The 19151-nt window shown below is 41.6% G+C and overlaps 1 long non-coding RNA gene across 1 annotated transcript in view; it reads left to right on the top strand.

Moving 5' to 3' along the window:
• Positions 1-5151: 5151 nt before the first annotated feature.
• The window catches only part of LOC137461568 (uncharacterized), a 35136-nt gene continuing 21136 nt past the window's right edge, over positions 5152-19151 (top strand). Inside the window, exon 1 of the long non-coding RNA XR_010993425.1 lies at positions 5152-5251. This is a non-coding gene — a long non-coding RNA (uncharacterized lncRNA). The remainder of the gene's footprint in view (positions 5252-19151) is intronic.

Below are 19151 nucleotides of genomic sequence, written 5' to 3'. Positions count from 1 at the left end.
TCGATCCTCAAGGTCTCTTCCAACCTTAGTTATACTGTAATACTGTGACCTGAATTACATTGTATTTTTCTGGCCACTATTGTACTTTGCCTATGTTCCATATTTCCTCTTATGGAGGGAAAAATGTGTGAGTTCCACACAGCTAGATTAAGATATCCATCTAAAGGGTTTGTTGGGTTTTCCTTTCATTTTATTTTATTTTTTTATTTTAATTTTACTTGTGTATGTTTGCGGGAAGAACTTTTGAAAACTGACTCAATATTAAGAAGTCTTTTAAAAAATATATGGAATGGAATGGAATGGAATGGAATGGAATGGAATGGAATGGAATGGAATGGAATGGAATAGAATGGAATAGACTGGAAGTGACCTTCAAGATCATTGCGTCCAACCTATCAACCAATCCAACCCACCTAATCAACTAAACCATGGCACCAAGCACTCCATCAAGTCTCCTCCTGAACACTTCCAGTGATGATGAATTAAACAGGTTGGAGAGACCTTAGAGATCATCGAGTCCAACCTATCAACCAACACTATCTAATCAACTAAACCATGGCACCAAGGGCCTCATCCAACACCTCCAGTGTTGGTGAGTGTTGGTTCCTAAACACCTCCAGTGATGGTGATTCTACCACCTCCCTGGGCAGTCCATTCCAATGGCCAGTCACTCTTTCTGTGAAGAACTTCTTCCCAACATCCAGCCTAAACCTCCCCTGGTGCAGCTTGAGACTGTGTCCTCTTGTTCTGGTGCTGGTTGCCTGGGAGAAGAGACCAACCCCCACCTAGCTACAACCTCCCTTCAGGTAGTTGTAGACAGGGGAAAAAATTCTTTACTGAAAGTGTGGTCAGGCATTGGAACAGGCTTTCCAGGGAATTGGTGGAGTCACTGTCCCTGGAGATGTTCAAGAAATGTGGTGACATGGCACCTGGGGACATGGTTTAGTGAGCATGGTGGTGTTGGTCGATAGTTGGACTCAACGATCTTGCAGGTTCTTTCCAACCCAAACAATTCTATGATTCTATGAAAGTGCAATTGTTTTTACTGTAAAAACAACAGCAAAAAATCTTTCAAATGACATTTCAATCTTTATTATTATTTTTTGGGGGGGTGAGGGTGGAAATTGCAGCAAAAGTTAAAATTTATTTTATAACTTTCTGTGTGCTGTTTTGAACAGCAAAAGCTTTGCCATTTCAAGATTTCCGCAAGAAGGCTCTCAAAATGTACTGCTGTGGTACTGCAGAAGGAGGTTAACCCAGAGATCAGCTAGAACAAATAGAATTACAGGTCTGAAGAATTTATTTTTAACTTCCCAGTATCCAGCCTGAAATGCTACCTCCATCTCTGTGGCAGATTACTTTTACCTGAATAATTTTTCAATCTAAAATAGCCTGCATTTCCTTGGTATCTGTGATAAGGTCCCAATTGTAACTTTTCTCTAAGGTGTTAGGGGGGAGAAAAAAAATACTAAATTGGAAGGAGGAAAAAAGGTCGTTAAGGATGCTGAAAGACAGGAAAGTCAAGTTTGCTGAAGGATGGGGGAACTCATTGAATTAAATTGGATGCCTGCCCTACTACTGTGAAGGCCAATAAAAAAATCCCTCTATTGTTTATATTTGGATGACATATCAGGAGGATTAATTTCAAGTTGTATTCTTGAATGAAATTACCTCCTGTGGTTGCTTTGCCTCATACTAAAACTGCCATATAGACCTCAAGAGTGGGAGCTGTCTGTGTTGACAGTTCATCATTGGATCAGTCTTCTAGAGCTATTGTTTTATTAATGTTTTCCATCTCATTTCCTTTTTTTCAGGTCGATATCACAAATCCAAAGAATTCCCCTGTGAGCTTTATCTGTGAGACAGCAGGAAGACAGAGAAGCAGAAACCTTAGTCATATGTTTATGACATATTCATCCTCAGGTATATTTGTGGAGATAGTCCATTTTGGGTTATGAACCAGAGTGAATGAAAACCACAGTGACAATCACCCTGAAAGTTTCTTCAGGGAAAGGAAAAGTTTTCATAATCTACATTTTGTGAAGGATGTGCTTGCACTACAGAGTCTAGGCAGAGTCACCAAGGCCCGAATATGCATGCAATGATGAGAATCATTACAGTAAGTCAGGGTTAACACTGGGAGACCACAAAGATGTTTATTCTTGATCTTTCAGCTTCTTTTAATTTGGAAGAATGCCAGCCAGTCTAATTAATTTGTTTTTTTTGTTTCCCTCTCAACTCTGTTCAATGCATTCTATCATCTCTTCTCATCTCATCATCACAGAATATGAAGATGAGGATTTGGGAGATGGTGGAGACCCCATCCTAAGAGACATTCAAGGCCTTTGAGCAGCCCTATCTAGTTGGGGATGTCCCTGATTACTGGAGAGGGGTTGGACTAGATGACCTATAGAGGTTCCTCCCAACCCAGTGCAATTTATGATTCTATGATTATAACAGACAAGTGAGAAACCTGATGGAATAAGGGCAGTCAGGTACAGTGGTACCAGAATAGCAACCTTTTAAGAAGCAAGTGGGACATACTTGTGCAAGAATGGCACTGTCAGCCAAGGATTATATGAACTGTGGTGTGGTGTAAGAATAAAGAAGCAGCACTCAGAATAATAGAATAGAATCATAGAATAATCAAGGTTGGAAAAGACTTCTGAGATCATCAGGTCCAACCATGAAATCAACACCACCATACCCACTACATATTTTTTGAACACCTCCAGGGACAGTGACTCCACCAGCTCCCTGCGCAGCCCATTCCAATGCCTGATTACTCCTTCAGTAAAGAAATCCTTTCCAATATCCAATCCAAAACTCCACTGGTGCAGCCAGAGGTAATTTCTTCTTATCCTAAATATCTTGTGTCATATACATATGGAGAATTAGTTTGGCCATGCGCTACCCAATTGGATTCTCTGTCTAATCAGTGCTTATGGAGCCCTGAGCCCCCACCAGAGAAACATTCATATGTTTAAGGCCTGCCATGAAGGCAGATGGACTTAAGCATGTGCAGAGCTGTTTCTTTTCCACATCATGAAATTGTTCGAGACATTCTGCCCATCACTTCTATTAGGCTTAGCTCCTACATTTGTGTTGTGGGTGAATAATTCACCATCATTTTTCACAAACTCCCCTTTCCCTTGCTGCCAAGAGGGCCAATGGCATCCTGGCCTGCATCAAGAACAGTGTGGCCAGCAGGAGCAGGGAGGTCATTCTGCCCCTGTATACTGCACTGGTTAGGCCACACCTCGAGTACTGTGTCCAGTTCTGGGCCCCTCAGTTTAGGAAGGATGTTGACTTGCTGGAACGAGTCCAGAGAAGAGCAACAAAGTTGGTGAGGGGTTTGGAACACAAGCCCTATGAGGAGAGGCTGAGGGAGCTGGGCCTGCTTAGCCTGGAGAAGAGGAGACTCAGGGGTGACCTTATCACTCTCTACAACTACCTGAAGGGAGGTTGTAGACAGGCTGATGATGGTCTCTTCTCCCAGGCAGCCAGTACCAGAACAAGAGGACACAGTCTCAGGCTGTGCAGGGGAGGTTCAGGTTGGATGTTAGGAAGAAGTTCTATACAGAAAGAGTGATTGCGCTATGGAATGGGTTGCCCGGGGAGGTGGTGGAGTTGCCGTCATTGAAGGTGTTCAGAAGGAGACTTGATGGGGTGCTTGGTGCCATGGGTTAGCTGTTTGGGTGGGTTGGATTGGTTGATGGGTTGGACACGATGATCTTGAAGGTCTCTTCCAACCTGGTTTGGTTTATTCTAATAAAGGTTTATTCTAATAAAGGTTTATTCTTACTGGATGAATCTACAATTCCAACACAGCTAAGTTCATCTGGATTCATTTTTCTGCCACTTCAGACTCTATATTTTCTACCTCTTTACTCACTAGATCTTTTTTCTCTTATCCCAGCTCATTGCTTCCACCATTTCTGCCTCACTGCTACACTCTCCATTGATTTCCTGTTCTTCTCTTCTTTTTCTTGATGCTCCTTTGCATCATTTCATTACTTCTGTTCAAATCTAATCTCTCTGGAGTCTGAGACGTTGCCTCACCTCATCCTCCCAATGCAAACCTATGACTCCCCCAGCTGTCTTTAACTGCAAACACAGGGGTCCAAGGATAGTGGTGTATATCTATCATGATGTATGTATCCTAGTGAATCAATCAACTGGAATGCTTCCCTCTGAAATGATAAAAAGTGTGGACAGCTGATTTAGTTTAAAACAATCCTTCCTCAGCTTCTCCTTTTCATATGTGCAAGAATTACACAAACAGTGGGGGAGAGATTTGACTGCATGACAGAAAGTGAAGAAACAACTTCCAGCAGGGTGCTGCCAGATGATTGAAAGCAGAATGCTGAAAAACATAGATTCATATTTTTTTCCTAATTTGTAGTAATCTGTGTTTTCCTATTTAACAATGTCAGGTGAAAAAAATAATAGGGGGGGAGGGGGGCAAATAAATCTGAGTTGCAAGCAGATTATAGTCTCTTTTTTTGGATGTAAACTCTGACTTCAACAGTGAGTAGACATGGTTTTGTAACAAAATTAATTTGTACAATGAAAACTAAGGTAAGTTTTAGTTTATTTTAAATCCAGCATTATTATTGAAATATGTGCCCTTGTTTATACCACACATTTACACCCTGCAGCCTGCTCTAGGTGAACTTGCTCTGGCAGGGTGGTTGGACTAGATGGTCCCTTCCAACCTCTACCATTTTGTGATTCTGTGATTTACATCAAAAGGGGGCCTACAAGAAAGCAAGTAAGGGACTTGTTAGGTTGTTGGGTACTGTTTGGACTAGGGGGAATGGAACAAAACTATAAGTGGGTAGATTCAGATTGGATGTTAGGAAAAAGTTCTTCACCATGAGGAAGATAAGAGACTGGCACAGGTTGCCCAGGGAGGTGGTGGAAGCCACCATTCCTGGAAGGCTTTAAGCCCAGGCTGGATGGGGCTCTGAACAACCTGATCTAGTGTGAGGTGTCCCTGCCCATGGCATGGGGTTTGGAACTGGATGATCTTTGAGGTCCCTTCCAATCCTAACAATTCTGTTATTCTGTGAAAAAAATTGGTACTTAAAGTGATTTTTTTTTCTTTTTTCCCCCCCTTTTTATTTTTTCCCCAGTCTGGAACTTGAAGAAAAAAACCCAGATACAAACTGAAATCTGAAATCTTCTGCTTGTCTCCCTGAGGTACTTCAAGAGACTTCTAGTTGCTGCTATAAAGAACTAACATCTAGTGAGTGTATTTATCTTACTCTTTAAAAGAAGCAATCTGTATATGATGGCCTAACAGGACAGAGAGTATTAGATAAGATGATAAAAATATTCCAGGATTCCACAGCAGGTTTTGGGGGTTTGTTTTCAAACATTCAAACTCTGAGGGCTGGGCAAGATGACCTTTGATTGTCCCTTCCCACCTGATGCAATCTGTGAAAAGAGCCTTCTCAAAGGTTGCATATAAACATGTATTTTCACATTAGAAAACTTATTCACTACTAGTTTTCCCCACACATACTGATATAAATAATTAAGAGTTAGAGCCCTCATAATTTCTATTATTACAGTATAGAAACAGTATCTCATGATGTAGGTTGTTTACAATGAGGGCAGTGAAATTGTAGAATCATTAAGATTGAAGAAGGCATCTAAGATCATCAACTACTGTTACAGGTTACCAGAGAGGTGGTGGAGGCCCATCCCTGGAGACATTCAAGGTCAAACTTGATGGGGCTCTGAGCAACCTCATTTAGTTAAAGATGTCCCTGCTCCCTGCAGGGGTATTGGCCAGGATGACCTTTGAGAGTCCTTTCCAACCTGATGCATTCTGTGATTATATGATTCTATATTTAAAATGCATGCTTCCACATATTCATTATAGTTTTTCCCTTAAAATATTCAAACACACTGCTAAATTTGAAGCCTCAACATTTCTACAGCTGAGAACAGTCTACCCATTGCACAGGGCAGTTGGTTATGGTCTTGTTATGAAGATATAAGTGGAAGAGGCTGGATTTAGATTAGAGCTGAAGAAATCCTTCCCCATGAGGGTGGTGAGGCACTGGAACAGGTTGCCCAGAGAAGTTGTGGAGGCTGCAAGCCTGGAAGTGTTGAAAGCCAGGTTAGTTGCCTTGAACAAGCTGGCCTAGTAGGATGTGTCCCTGACCGTGGCAGGGGGGGGTTGGAAATAGATGATCTTTAAGGTCTCTCATAACCCAAAGTATTCTATAAGCATCCAATTTGAGAATAGGAACAAGGATTAGAATGAAAACTACTAAAAGAGAAATAACCTGTGGGGAAACCTAGCTAAGTCCCCTTAATATGTTTTCATGTGTCTGCTGTATGTTCTGAGCTTCACCAAAGAGTCAGCTTAACCTCTTTATTACACAATTTTCATCCGATTCACAAGGAGTTTTCAAAGTTCCATGAATAATGCTGGGATTTTACTGATATAGAAACAGTAGTGATGCTTCAGTTATGATTGTAGACTGCTCACTTCCAAAGTTGGAAGAGCTTCAGCGGGACATTTCATAGCAGATCCAATAATCTAGTTGAAAAAACCCACAATAATCCATGCATGCAGTTTAGCTTTTATATAATAGCTGAAGTAAGGGCAAATTGATAAACCTATTGTGGGACTTTCTCTTTTTTCTATGAGTGATGCAAAGGAAATTGAAAAAATAGAAAACTACCTAATTCCTCCTACAGAGGCTTTCATATTCTGTATTAGGTCAGGTACCAGAAAGATGTATCTTTTAGAAGACAATGCACTGATCTAGTTGGAGATGTCCCTGCTCATGCAGGGGAATTGGACAACTTGACCTTTGAGGGTCCCTTCCAAATCAAAACATTCTATGATTCGACTAGGGGATTGATTTTAAAAGACTCTTTTCTCTTAATTCTGTCTCCTCTGCTTAAAATCCCAACCTCCTTTTAATACCAGTTGTGTACAAGGTATTGTACACAATACCAGGCGGTATTGTAGACAGGCGGATGATGGTCTCTTCTCCCAGGCAGCCAGTACCAGAACAAGAGGACACAGTCTCAGGCTGCGCCAGGGGAGGTTCAGGTTGGATATTAGGAAGAAGTTCTATAGAGAAAGAGTGATTGCCCATTGGAATGGACTGCCCAGGGAGGTGGTGGAGTCACCATCACTGGAGGTGTTCAGGAGGAGACTTGATGGGGTGCTTGGTGCCATGGGTTAGTTGTTTGGGTGGGTTGGATTGGTTGATGGGTTGGACACGATGATCTTGAAGGTCTCTTCCAACCTGGTTTGGTTTATTCTATTCTAAATGGTTTATTCTCTTTTTGACTTCTTTTTGAAAATGTGTTTGGTCATTCTTTTTCCTTCAGTGCTATCTGTACTCTAAAATAATAATGTTGAACACTTGCTGGTTAAGAAAAACAAAAGATTTAAAGGGCCTGCAGCCTTCTCCCTAAAACATGCCCTAGAAGAAGAGACACTTCACCACAGACCCCCACAAAAATATTGTGAAGCCTGAAAATGAGATTTTTTTTTAACCATTCTATAATTCATTTTTGTATTGATTGTATAAATACCCTACAGCACACAATACTTTATGTGCATAGCACACAGTAATAATAACTTGGACTGTCCAGCTCTCTCAGAGAAAAAAAAAAAACACACCATATAATTCAATTGAAGTTTCTACTGTACTTAAGTTTTCTATGATACAGAAATGATATACAAAGCTGATAGGAAGTCTGGGAGTTTCTTAAACGGTGAGTGATCTAAACAGATGCCTTTAACATTATGGATGGATGCTTTTGTGGTATGGATCAGCTTCTGTGCTAATTAGATGGAACTCTGTACTTTAAGGTAAAGTATTCACAGGTACTCATGAGTGACTCTTCGGCACAGTATGAGCTTTCTTCACCATTCATCTTTTCCATGAAGCCAAGAAAGCACATATGATGCATAGCTCTGTCAAGGTCCGGAGACATTAGATGTCTCGGTCCGGAGACACAGTTCTTTTAAATATTCCCGTGTTGTGAAATTAAAGGCACAAACGAGGCCAAAGTATCAACAGCTAGACTATTTATTAGATAAAGTGGACATAAGAAGGGAGAGGGAGAAAATGGAGAGAGAGAGAGGGAGAGAGAGAGGGAGAAGAGGGAAGGAATTAAAAGGAGAAAGTCAGAAAGAGATTATATTACCAACGGTCAGGGGTGGTGAGAGTCCAAGATGCGTTGCGTTGCCCCGTGATGTTATGGTGCCGTCTTCTCTCTTCTGTTTCTCTCTCCTGTGTTTCTCTCTTGTGTTTCTCTCTCCAAACCAGTAGTTGCTCAAGTCTTTTATACAGTTTTTTAGTCCTTAGGTATGTAGTCAAATATTGTCCCTCAGGAATTCCAGTGGCAGGAAATCTGTGTGTTTAGGCAAGACCCTGGCTGGAGGAGGGGGGAATCTCCGTCTACCCTGTCTCCATCCAGACAAAGCTCAGGAAACAGGTGGTGATTATCTTGCCCTAAAGGTGTGATGGCTGGGTCCTTGGGTCCATTGTTGTAGTCCCGTGTTATCACGATGCAATCACAAGCTGATTTGCATCCAGGATTGGTGGACAGGATTCTTTCCACCTTCTTTCCAGTGGCTCTGCTATCACTTTTATCTTTGTTGACTCACATAGAGAGAGACAAACTTATTAGACTGTCACACCACCCCGTCAATCAAAGATAAAAGGAAGAAAGAAAGGAAAGAAAGGAAAGAAGTGGAAAAGGAAGGAAAGAAGTTTTAAACAATTTTTGCAATAGACATAAGTTTTGATTGGCTAACAGCACAAATCTGTTGTACACCATCATTAGACACAAACTGCATGTTGGACACTACATGTTGAATCACTGTATACAACAGGGATTTATACAAGATTGACAATGCTAAGAAAATATAACAAAATTAAACCAGGTAATTACACAAGGTGAAAGCATCCTTGTTCCTCCTGGAAGCCAGGAGAACAAACAAACCCATACCCCCCCACCCCGTCAGTCCTTCAGTTTGGAATTGAAGTGAGAGCTTCAGTCCAGATCTGAATGTCTGCGGGGTTATGGAAAGTACAGTCCTTGAAGAGATGTCTTCTGTGATGCAAAACTTGAGAAGTCTTCCATATTGTAGCAAGACAAGTCCTTCTGACAATACATCAGGTAGTCTTCAGCATTAGAACTTAAATTTAGCATTAGAACTTAAATAAGAAACACAAATAAGAAACACAACCTTGAAACATACAAAACTGGTATTTCCAGGTTACCATTCAGAGCCACCCTCTCAGGTGATAATTACTTTGAATGAGCCTGTAAGTATCGTTGATTGTTTCAGGTTCTCTCAAAGCCAAGCTAAACACAAACAAAGGCCTTTTTCCAAACCAAGTACAATTTTTTGGTGATCTCCTGACTCATGCTTCACCCCCCAATTCACCGCTGGGAAGTGAAGCCCTTGGTTGCCCTGGGGGCCATACCCCTCCCCTCACCAAATGGTCCCACCAAGAGGGGAGCAGTGACCTCAGCCCTCTTTTTAGGCTCGGGCCAACATTGCACAATGATTCGTAATTGTCTCGTGGCTACCCCATCAACCACTTCTTTTGGAATACCTTTCTCCCGACCCACGCCCCACCAATATTGCCGGGTATTCAAGTGTTCCCTGCCCCCAGCCAGGTGCCTACTAGGAATACGGCGCATCTGGCCCTGGGGGCTTGGTGGGTGAGTCATTTTCACATGTCTCAAGCCTCTAGTTTGAGGTTTTTTCATTTCCTCAGGTACACTATACTGCCTAGCATAATCTAATAATTCCCTCCCCACATCTTGCCATGTCCTGGAAGAAAGTGGGGTATTAGCTATTTCTTTTAGAAGCTGGATACCTCTTATTTTAAGCAAGTCAGAGAGGCCCCTGATCAAAGGAGTCATTCTGTTTGCATCCACCAGGATAGAAAGAGGGGATTCAAAATGATGTTTTAGTTCCCTTTCATATATCATCTGCAGGCATGCAGCTTTTTGCACATTCTCCATTATCTGATTCATCCCTCCCCGCAGAATTAGGGGTTCACCCCTCTCCTTTGGATCAAACCCCCCTGCCCAATAGGCAGCTCTTTGCGTAAGACTCCAGGGTCCACTTCTGTGTTTTGTAGTTAGAAAAACATTATCACCCCAATAGCCCATGGCTTCAGCTTCTGTTAACATAATCTGATCACCTCCAGTTTTTGAAACTCGCCAGACATATTCCACCTCAGATTCCTCAGCAGAGCGTGCAAATTCTGCACGAATTTTGGCCAATTCAGTGTAGGAGAAAGGCGTTTCTTTGGTTGTGATAGTGGGGGTAACCTCCCCATCCTCATATAAAACTTCAGTTTTAATGAGAGGTCTGATATGCGCAGCAGCTTCCTTAGCCACTGTCAGTTCTGCCCGAGGGCACATAGGGGCAGACTCCAAGTAATTCACACCCTCTTTTGAGTCCAAATACGAATTTTGCCTCCTCTCCTTTTCCAATTGAATTTTAAGATCTGCCACTACGTCTTTCAAAGTGGCAACATGGCTTTGCAGTGACGAAACTAAGTCCTGCAAAGAGGAAATAGTTATATTTTCCTGTTCATGCCATTCCTCTTTCTCCTTCACTGAGGCGGCTAAACAGGCACCTAAAACCGCACAAATAAAACCTTTGCCTTTCCCGGCTTTTGCTCGTGCATCTTTCTGCAGGGCCACAATTCTATCAGCCACACTCTGGAAATTATGCCAATTTTCACGGGCCCAGTCAAGTACCTGTACAGAGGGGCGGGCACCGTGAACTTCTAAAAGGTTAAAAAGCTTCTCACTCCCGGCCATCTCTTTTGTTTCACAAAGCATTTCTTAATGGGGCACTAAGTTTCACAGCGGATTCAGATAAAAATACTGTTTGTACCAGCAAAATCTTTCCTGGAAAAACGTACACTTTTAAAAGGCTTACTCCAAAATAATCTTCTCCAGGGAAAAAATGCACAATAGATTTCTCAGGAGAGGTCACACACACGAAAAAACAACAACAACCTGGGCTTCTCAAGGAAGTCACACTATTTCCCTGAGTGAACCCACACTTGCAAAAGCTTCTTAGCTTTTGTACCTCAATTTTTTTTGTTACACTAGGATAACAACCTTGTGATTCTTAGGGAAGAGTTACTCTGTTTCCCTGAGCGAACACACACCGGCAGAAGTTTCTCAACTTTTGCTGCAACACTGGGCTTCTCGGGAAAGCCACACTTTACAAATATCACCAACACTGGGTTTCCTAAAAGAGGGTACTGAAAATTCTCGGGGAGGTCACACTATAAAGTCAACAGTTGTACCCCAGATAATCTTCCCCGGGAATGCACACACAAATTTAAAGCAGGGTACAGAGGATTCTCGAGGAGGTCACACTATAAAACCAACAGTTGTACCCCGGATAATCTTCCCCGAGAAAGCACACACATTTAAAGCTTTTGAGAACTCCCACACAGTCTCTCTGAAAATTTCGCTTCGTCCTTCTCCGGCCACTTCCCTCGCGGGCGAGTGGAAACGCGAATCTGGACTCCACTCTCGCTTCGTACTAAAAGTACGTCTCAGGCACACACACACATTTCGGGGTTCTCAGAAATGCAATAATTTTGCTGTGATACTTTTCACTGCACGGGAATCCTGCCGACTACGCCATTTAAATGTCAAGGTCCGGAGACATTAGATGTCTCGGTCCGGAGACACAGTTCTTTTAAATATTCCCGTGTTGTGAAATTAAAGGCACAAACGAGGCCAAAGTATCAACAGCTAGACTATTTATTAGATAAAGTGGACATAAGAAGGGAGAGGGAGAAAATGGAGAGAGAGAGAGGGAGAGAGAGAGGGAGAAGAGGGAAGGAATTAAAAGGAGAAAGTCAGAAAGAGATTATATTACCAACGGTCAGGGGTGGTGAGAGTCCAAGATGCGTTGCGTTGCCCCGTGATGTTATGGTGCCGTCTTCTCTCTTCTGTTTCTCTCTCCTGTGTTTCTCTCTTGTGTTTCTCTCTCCAAACCAGTAGTTGCTCAAGTCTTTTATACAGTTTTTTAGTCCTTAGGTATGTAGTCAAATATTGTCCCTCAGGAATTCCAGTGGCAGGAAATCTGTGTGTTTAGGCAAGACCCTGGCTGGAGGAGGGGGGAATCTCCGTCTACCCTGTCTCCATCCAGACAAAGCTCAGGAAACAGGTGGTGATTATCTTGCCCTAAAGGTGTGATGGCTGGGTCCTTGGGTCCATTGTTGTAGTCCCGTGTTATCACGATGCAATCACAAGCTGATTTGCATCCAGGATTGGTGGACAGGATTCTTTCCACCTTCTTTCCAGTGGCTCTGCTATCACTTTTATCTTTGTTGACTCACATAGAGAGAGACAAACTTATTAGACTGTCACAAGCTCTTTACTATGAGGGTAGAGGAACACTGGAAAAGGTTACCCAGAGAGGTGGAGGCCCTATCCCTGGAGGTATTCAAGGCCAGGCTGGATGGGGCTCTGAGCAACCTGATGGAGTTGGGGATGTCCCAGATTACTGCAGGGGGTGTTGGACTAGATGACCTTTTTATGGTCCCTTCCAACCTAATACATTCTGTGATTCCACATTTCTGTTGTGAACCAGGATTTTCTAGAAGCCTTTTTGTCAGAAAAGAGAAGGTTTTGTCAAAGGGGATGAAAATGTACATGATAAACAAATCCAAAACTAAAGGCATTCTAACAGGCAAAGTTAATTACATAGAATAGAATAGAATAGAATAGAATAGAATAGAATAGAATAGAATAGAATAGAATAGAATAGACCTGGTTGGAAGAGACCTTCAAGATCATCGCGTCCAACCTATCATCCAACACCACCTAATCAACTAAACCATGGCACCAAGCACCCTGTCAAGTCTCCTCCTGAACACCTCCAGTGACGGTGACTCCACCACCTCCCCGGGCAGTCCATTCCAATGGGCAATCACTCTCTCTGTGTAAAACTTCCTCCTGACCTCCAGCCTGAACTTGTGAATGGAGAAATTTCTCATCCTCCGAGATTCCCCACTGAATATAATCATGTTTACCTACCTTTGCTAGAAAGTTCAATATTCCATGTGTGGCTTTAAAAACTCAGATTTCCATCCTTGTATCAAGCCTTCCTTTTTCAAGCTGTTGTACTGAAAACTAGAACACTCAAACAATTTCCCAGATTTTAATCAAAGTCAGAAGACTCTATGCTGCCTCCAAAAATAGATTTGCAAACTTAGCAGCCAAGAAGAGCCTAAAGTGAGCTATTTCCTTTTTAAAATGGCAAGCTTAAAAAGTTTTTGCTTCTGTTCTCAACTTGTGCTACATCTTAACATCTGGGCAATTATGCAAACCTGTAAATTACATTTTTCCCCTCTGAGTTAATTGGCATGAAATTATAATGAAAAGAATTCGAAACCTTGGTGCAAAATTATAGTCTCGTAAAATGAAATTGTAAACATACTGATTAGCATGTAAAATTTTAATGAGACTGTGTTTTGATAGAAAAATCTTCAAACTGAGAGAGGTGTGCAACAACTTTCAGCAAATATTTTGCTTAATTAATGAATTTCAATAATTGATAGTTTTACCCCAGACTTAAGTACCATTACTGAAACCACCTCTCTTTTCTTCTTTGGTTTGTCGGTTTTTTTTTTTAATGAGGCTGCTATGAAGAAGTGTGAACTTGTTTAAAACACATTCCCTTTCTTCTGAGAAGATGTGGTACAAGAAAGCTGGAGTCCAAGTGAAAAAAATAGCAGTGTAATTAGTGCTTTCTGTGTTTATTCTGAGTCTAATTATTCTGATAAACCTTCAGTGGGGATGGAGGAGATCTCAGCTATGATCTCTGAAAAATCCAGAGATGTGACAACTTTGACCCCAACAAAGCTTCTGCATTACAGTGCAGCTGGGGTCTACGTTCATAGTTTCATAGTTTCATAGTTTCATTCAGGGTTGGAAGGGACCACAAGGATCATCTAGTTCCAAACCCCCTGCCATGGGCAGGGACACCCCACACTAGATCAGGCTGGACAGAGCCTCATCCAGCCTGCTCTTAAACACCCTGATTATAGGTGAATGTTCTTGCCTATGCTCAGAGAAAACAAATCGGTTCCTTAGAATGTACAAATACATGAAAAATAGAGGAAAATTCTGATGGCTTTCCCCTCACACAGAGAAAATGTTTAACACATGTACAAATGTTATTTAAAACAGCAAGATAAAATGAGTCTTAGAACTTAGAGCACCCCCTCCCTGGAGGTCTTCAAGGAGAGATTGGATGAGCAACCTGGTCTAGTGAAGGGTATGCCCGCCCATGGCAGGTGGGGATGCAACTAGATGATCTTTAAATTCCCTTCCACCATTCTATAAATCAGTGTATTAAAACCTCTCTTCTCAACATAACCTGATTGCAAAAGGTTTTAAAAATCTATGGATCACTTTTCCAGGTAACATTTCAGCTGTCACCAAAGGTATTGAACAGAACTATGAGAAAGGTTCTTATGGGACGGGAGCCCCACAGCTATACCTGAATGGTTTCCACTGAAGCTAAGAAAAGTCTTGTTGGCATCAGAACAGAATAGAATAGAATAGAATAGAATAGAATAGAATAGAATAGAATAGACCAGGTTGGAAGAGACCTTCAAGATCATCGCGTCCAACCTATCATCCAAACCACCCAATCAACTAACCCATGCAACCAAGCACCCTGTCAAGTCTCCTCCTGAACACCTCCAGTGATGGCGACTCCACCACCTCCCCAGGCAGTCCATTCCAATGGGCAATCACTCTCTCTGTGTAAAACTTCCTCCTGACCTCCAGCCTGAACTTCCCCTGGTGCAGCCTGAGACTGTGTCCTCTTGTTCTGGTGCTGGCTGCCTGGGAGAAGAGATCAACCTCTGCCTGTTTACAACCCCCCTTCAGGTAGTTGTAGAGAGCAATAAGGTCACCCCTGAGTCTCCTCCTCTCCAGGCTAAGCAGCCCCAGCTCCCTCAGTCTCTCCTCATAGGGCTTGTGTTCCAAGCCCCTCACTAACTTCGTTGCCCTCCTCTGGACTCGTTCCAGCAAGTCAACATCCTTTCTAAACTGAGGGGCCCAGAACTGGACACGGTACTCGAGGTGTACTCAAATGTTCACAATGAACATCATAATAATTCTGGCAACGGGGAGGCAGAAAGGAAAGTCACTCCTTGAAGAAAACCTGGTTTTCTCAAGTTTCTTGGCACCCACTCACCACTCTCACTGTAAAGAATTTCATCTTAATCTCCAGGCTAAATCTATCCTCCTCAATTTTCAATCCATTCCCTCTCATCCTATCCCTACCAGACCTTGTAATAAGTCCCCTCCTGGCTTTCTTTTAGCCCCCTTCAGGTACCAGAAGGCTGCTATAAGGCCTCCCTGGAGCCTTCTTTTCACATCAATGATTCACATCATTGCAGGATTTTGGGAGAGGTATGAGTATTCTGGTTTGAGTCTTGTAATTAGGTTTATAGGTAGGAATCAGTCATGAGAAAATGCAAGTGCCACTGAAACTATTTCCTGCTAGTTCTTTCCTGCTCGACAATTTCACATTACTGTTTATGTGAAACAAAAGAAAAAAAAAGAGAATCAAATCCAAACAAAACCTGGCTGCATGAGTTGTATACCCTAAACCTGAACACGTTGTGGCACTTTGTGCCATATGGAATGCCTGTCAGTGAAGTGAAGGGCATGCCTTTTCACATCCTATCCCACAACGGCCTTTGGGAGTGAAATATCGTTTCCAGCTGAGGTGAGCCTTTCACTTCACTGATCTGCAAGTTACACATCTCAACACAGCTGTTTTTGGAAACTAAGCTCCTGTTAAGGGAAAGCATGACTTGACAGAACGTCTAGCCTTTGATTTACAAGACCTTATATCCATCTCCACATGATACAGAACTTCCTGACAGAAATTGTTCAAGATGAAAGCTATTTCCTAATGGTCCAGTTGTGCTCATATGATGTGACAAGAATTTTGATTCCAAGGGGCAATTTCAAGTAGTTAAGATAGATAATTTTACTGTGATTGAAAAAAAATAAAAGGTTTGGTTGTTGTCTGACTTTCCAGAGATTAAATGGGATCCCCAAAGTTAAGTGAGAAGAAATTACCTGTTCACTGTTTGTGGCTCGTAACAGAAAGTAACTTTTCATTCTCAGAAAATAAAGTCTGATTATTTGTAACCTCATGGAAGATGCTTAGCTAATGAATTTCCAACATCATCTGAATCTTCTATTTTGCCACATGAAATATCTCAGCCACTGGCTGCTTGGGGACTAGGTATTACTGAGAGATCATATAAAGCATCACTATAAAGATAATATAAAAATGTTGGCAGATTTGAGACATTTGCAATTGATTTAAACCAGTTGTGGTCTGGTTAAGGAATCAGGCTGCTGAGTTATGGATGAGAGGGAGAATTAAGGCCAAGGCAGGTCGTCTTGCCTGACTGCAGTTTCAGTTGGAGAGCATTGTGGTATTGACTGCCCAGATAAAATGAAATAGGGAACAGTCTCCTGTTTAGTCATAGCTGAATAAATGGGTTTGTGATGTTTTTATCTATCTAGCAGAAAGGTAGTTAGGTGTATAGCAATGAATTGCATGAATAGTGTGGGTTCAGAATGCTGCACTAAAATAAAACAGAGCAATGGTTGAAGCCAGGTGGGTGTTGATCTCTTCTCCCTTGTATCAAGAGAGGATACTAGGGACAAGAGGAAATGGCCTCAAGTTCCATGAGGGGGTTTAAATTGGATATTAGGACAAATTTTTTTCCTGCAAGAATGGTCAGGCACTGGAACAGGCTGCCCAGAGAAGCAATACAGTTACCATCCCTGGAAGTGTTAAAACAACGTGTAGACCTGGCACTTTGAGACATGTTTTAGCAGCTGTAACGGTCTTAATTGATGGTTGGACTAGATCTTAGAGGTGTTTTCCAACCAAAACAGTTCTATGATTCTATGACAAGTCTTTTTAATGTCTCTTGCCAAAGTTTTGAAACAGATGAGTGTCCTGAAAGCAAAACTGGTCTCTCAGACATGGGACTATCAATCTACAGTAGGGTGATTCTAAGAAGATTCCTCAAACAAATGTTCTCAGAGCAGAAGAAGGTTTTAAAATTTCCTTAAATTTTATCAGTATTATTGTGATGTTTTTGAGGTATTATCCCATGGGCAAAGAGGAAGAAAAACCTTTCATATATGCCTCTGATAAGCCAGAGGATCAAGATAGTGACCGAGAAGATAATGTGAAAATCTAGCAATGCACAGTCTTGCTGTTACCCTGTAGAAATAAATATGTGCCCTGAATATCAAACTGGGGCTAGAAACATTCTTTTTATCTTTGGTGTACCAACTAGTAAATGCAGAATTTGATGTGGATGGAAGCCTGTGAAGAAAAGTGTTCTTTTGAGCGGTAGTCTTCCCCATTAGTGAGAAAGTAATGTTTGCTACAACAGTAGAAAAATAATGTGATCTAGAAGAAGTTGTCTTTATGCTTGTTAGTTTGGGAGGAAAGGTGATGGTGTTTGGTTGGTTGGTTATGACTACATATGGTAGTAGCCAGGAGGGAGTTGGCCTCTTCTCCCAGGCAACCAGCACCAGAACAAGGGGACACAGTCTCAAGCTGCGCCAGGGGAGGTTCAGACTCGAGGTGAGGAGGAGGTTCTTCACCGAGCGAGTCATTCGGCATTGGAATGGGTTGCCCAGGGAGGTGGTTGAGTCATCGACCCTGGAGGCATTCAAGGGGAGATTGGACGTGGCACTTGGTGCCATGGTCTAGTCATGGGGTCTGTGTTGATAGGTTGGACTCGATGATCCTCGGGGTCCTTTCCAACCTAAGTGATACTGTGATACTGTGATACTGTGATTTCAGTTTCATTTGTATGTGATCTTATGCTTATAGAGAGATAAAGCATAGATGATGGGAATACTGGAAATCTGGACTGATCTTACACATTGTCACAATCATATTAGCTTTTTGTTTTTCTTTATTTCCATTAGTCATTTTACCTTTTAAGGAAGAGAGTTAATATCCATTTCTAGTTAAATGGCAGCAATAAATGGTTCAGAAAGATCACTTTTAATAACAGATGGGATCACGTTGAATGTAAGACCAGAAAATGCTAACTCTTTCATTTGATGCAATTTGAATGCATTTTAAAGTATATTTCTATGTACCATTTGTAAGTTTATAAACCCAATTACTTATCTCATGATTGCCCTAAATTGTCCATTTTGAACACCTAAAGTTACAGGTGTTAGAGGTTTACAGCAACCTCACTGAGCAACTGTTCTAGACTTTAAGTGAAATAAAAGTTCTCTAATAGCTCTTTACAGCAATAAAACATCCTTTGACCCAATGAAATTTTAGCATTCTTCTTTTGCTGTAAGATGGCTGTAAATCATCTTAAACATATCTGTATATATAAATAAATACATATGCACACATAAAAAAATAAAATTTCCTTTAAAGTTTCCTTAGAGATCTCATATCTATGTAAAATATGTTCCATTTTTTTTATAACCTTGTACATATCATGAAGCTGAGTTGGACTCGATGATCTCTGGAGGTCCCTTCCAACCCTTAGCATTCTATGGAAGTGCAGATATTTTAAATAAAGTATTTTATTAGGTTCAGACATAAGAAAGCTCTAAAACTGAGTAAGATTAACCTATTCAGTCCTACAAAACAAGATACAAAATGAGAGTAGAGTAGAGTAGAGTAGAGTAGAGTAGAGTAGAGTAGAGTAGAATAGAATAGAATAGAATAGACCAGGTTGGAAGAGACCTTCAAGATCATCATGTCCAACCTATCATCCAACACCACCCAACCAACTAACCCATGCAACCAAGCACCCTGTCAAGTCTCCTCCTGGACACCTCCAGCAATGGCGACTCCACCACCTCCCCAGGCAGCCCATTCCAATGGGCAATCACTCTCTCTGTGTAAAACTTCCTCCTGACCTCCAGCCTGAACCTCCCCTGGAGCAGCCTGAGTAATTTAGCCACCTTCATGTTGTAAACTTTGGTAAAGGTATTCTAGACCAGTTGTACAATAATTGGTAAAGTTAGATTAACTTTGAAAAGTGAACATGAAAAATATGTATATATTAGTA

The sequence above is a fragment of the Melanerpes formicivorus genome, unplaced genomic scaffold, assembly GCF_026170545.1.
Source record: "Melanerpes formicivorus ecotype bairdi unplaced genomic scaffold, bMelFor1.0.p_v2 SCAF_4, whole genome shotgun sequence".
In the NCBI taxonomy this organism is placed as follows: domain Eukaryota; kingdom Metazoa; phylum Chordata; class Aves; order Piciformes; family Picidae; genus Melanerpes; species Melanerpes formicivorus.
This window is presented reverse-complemented; position numbering and strand designations above follow the sequence as displayed.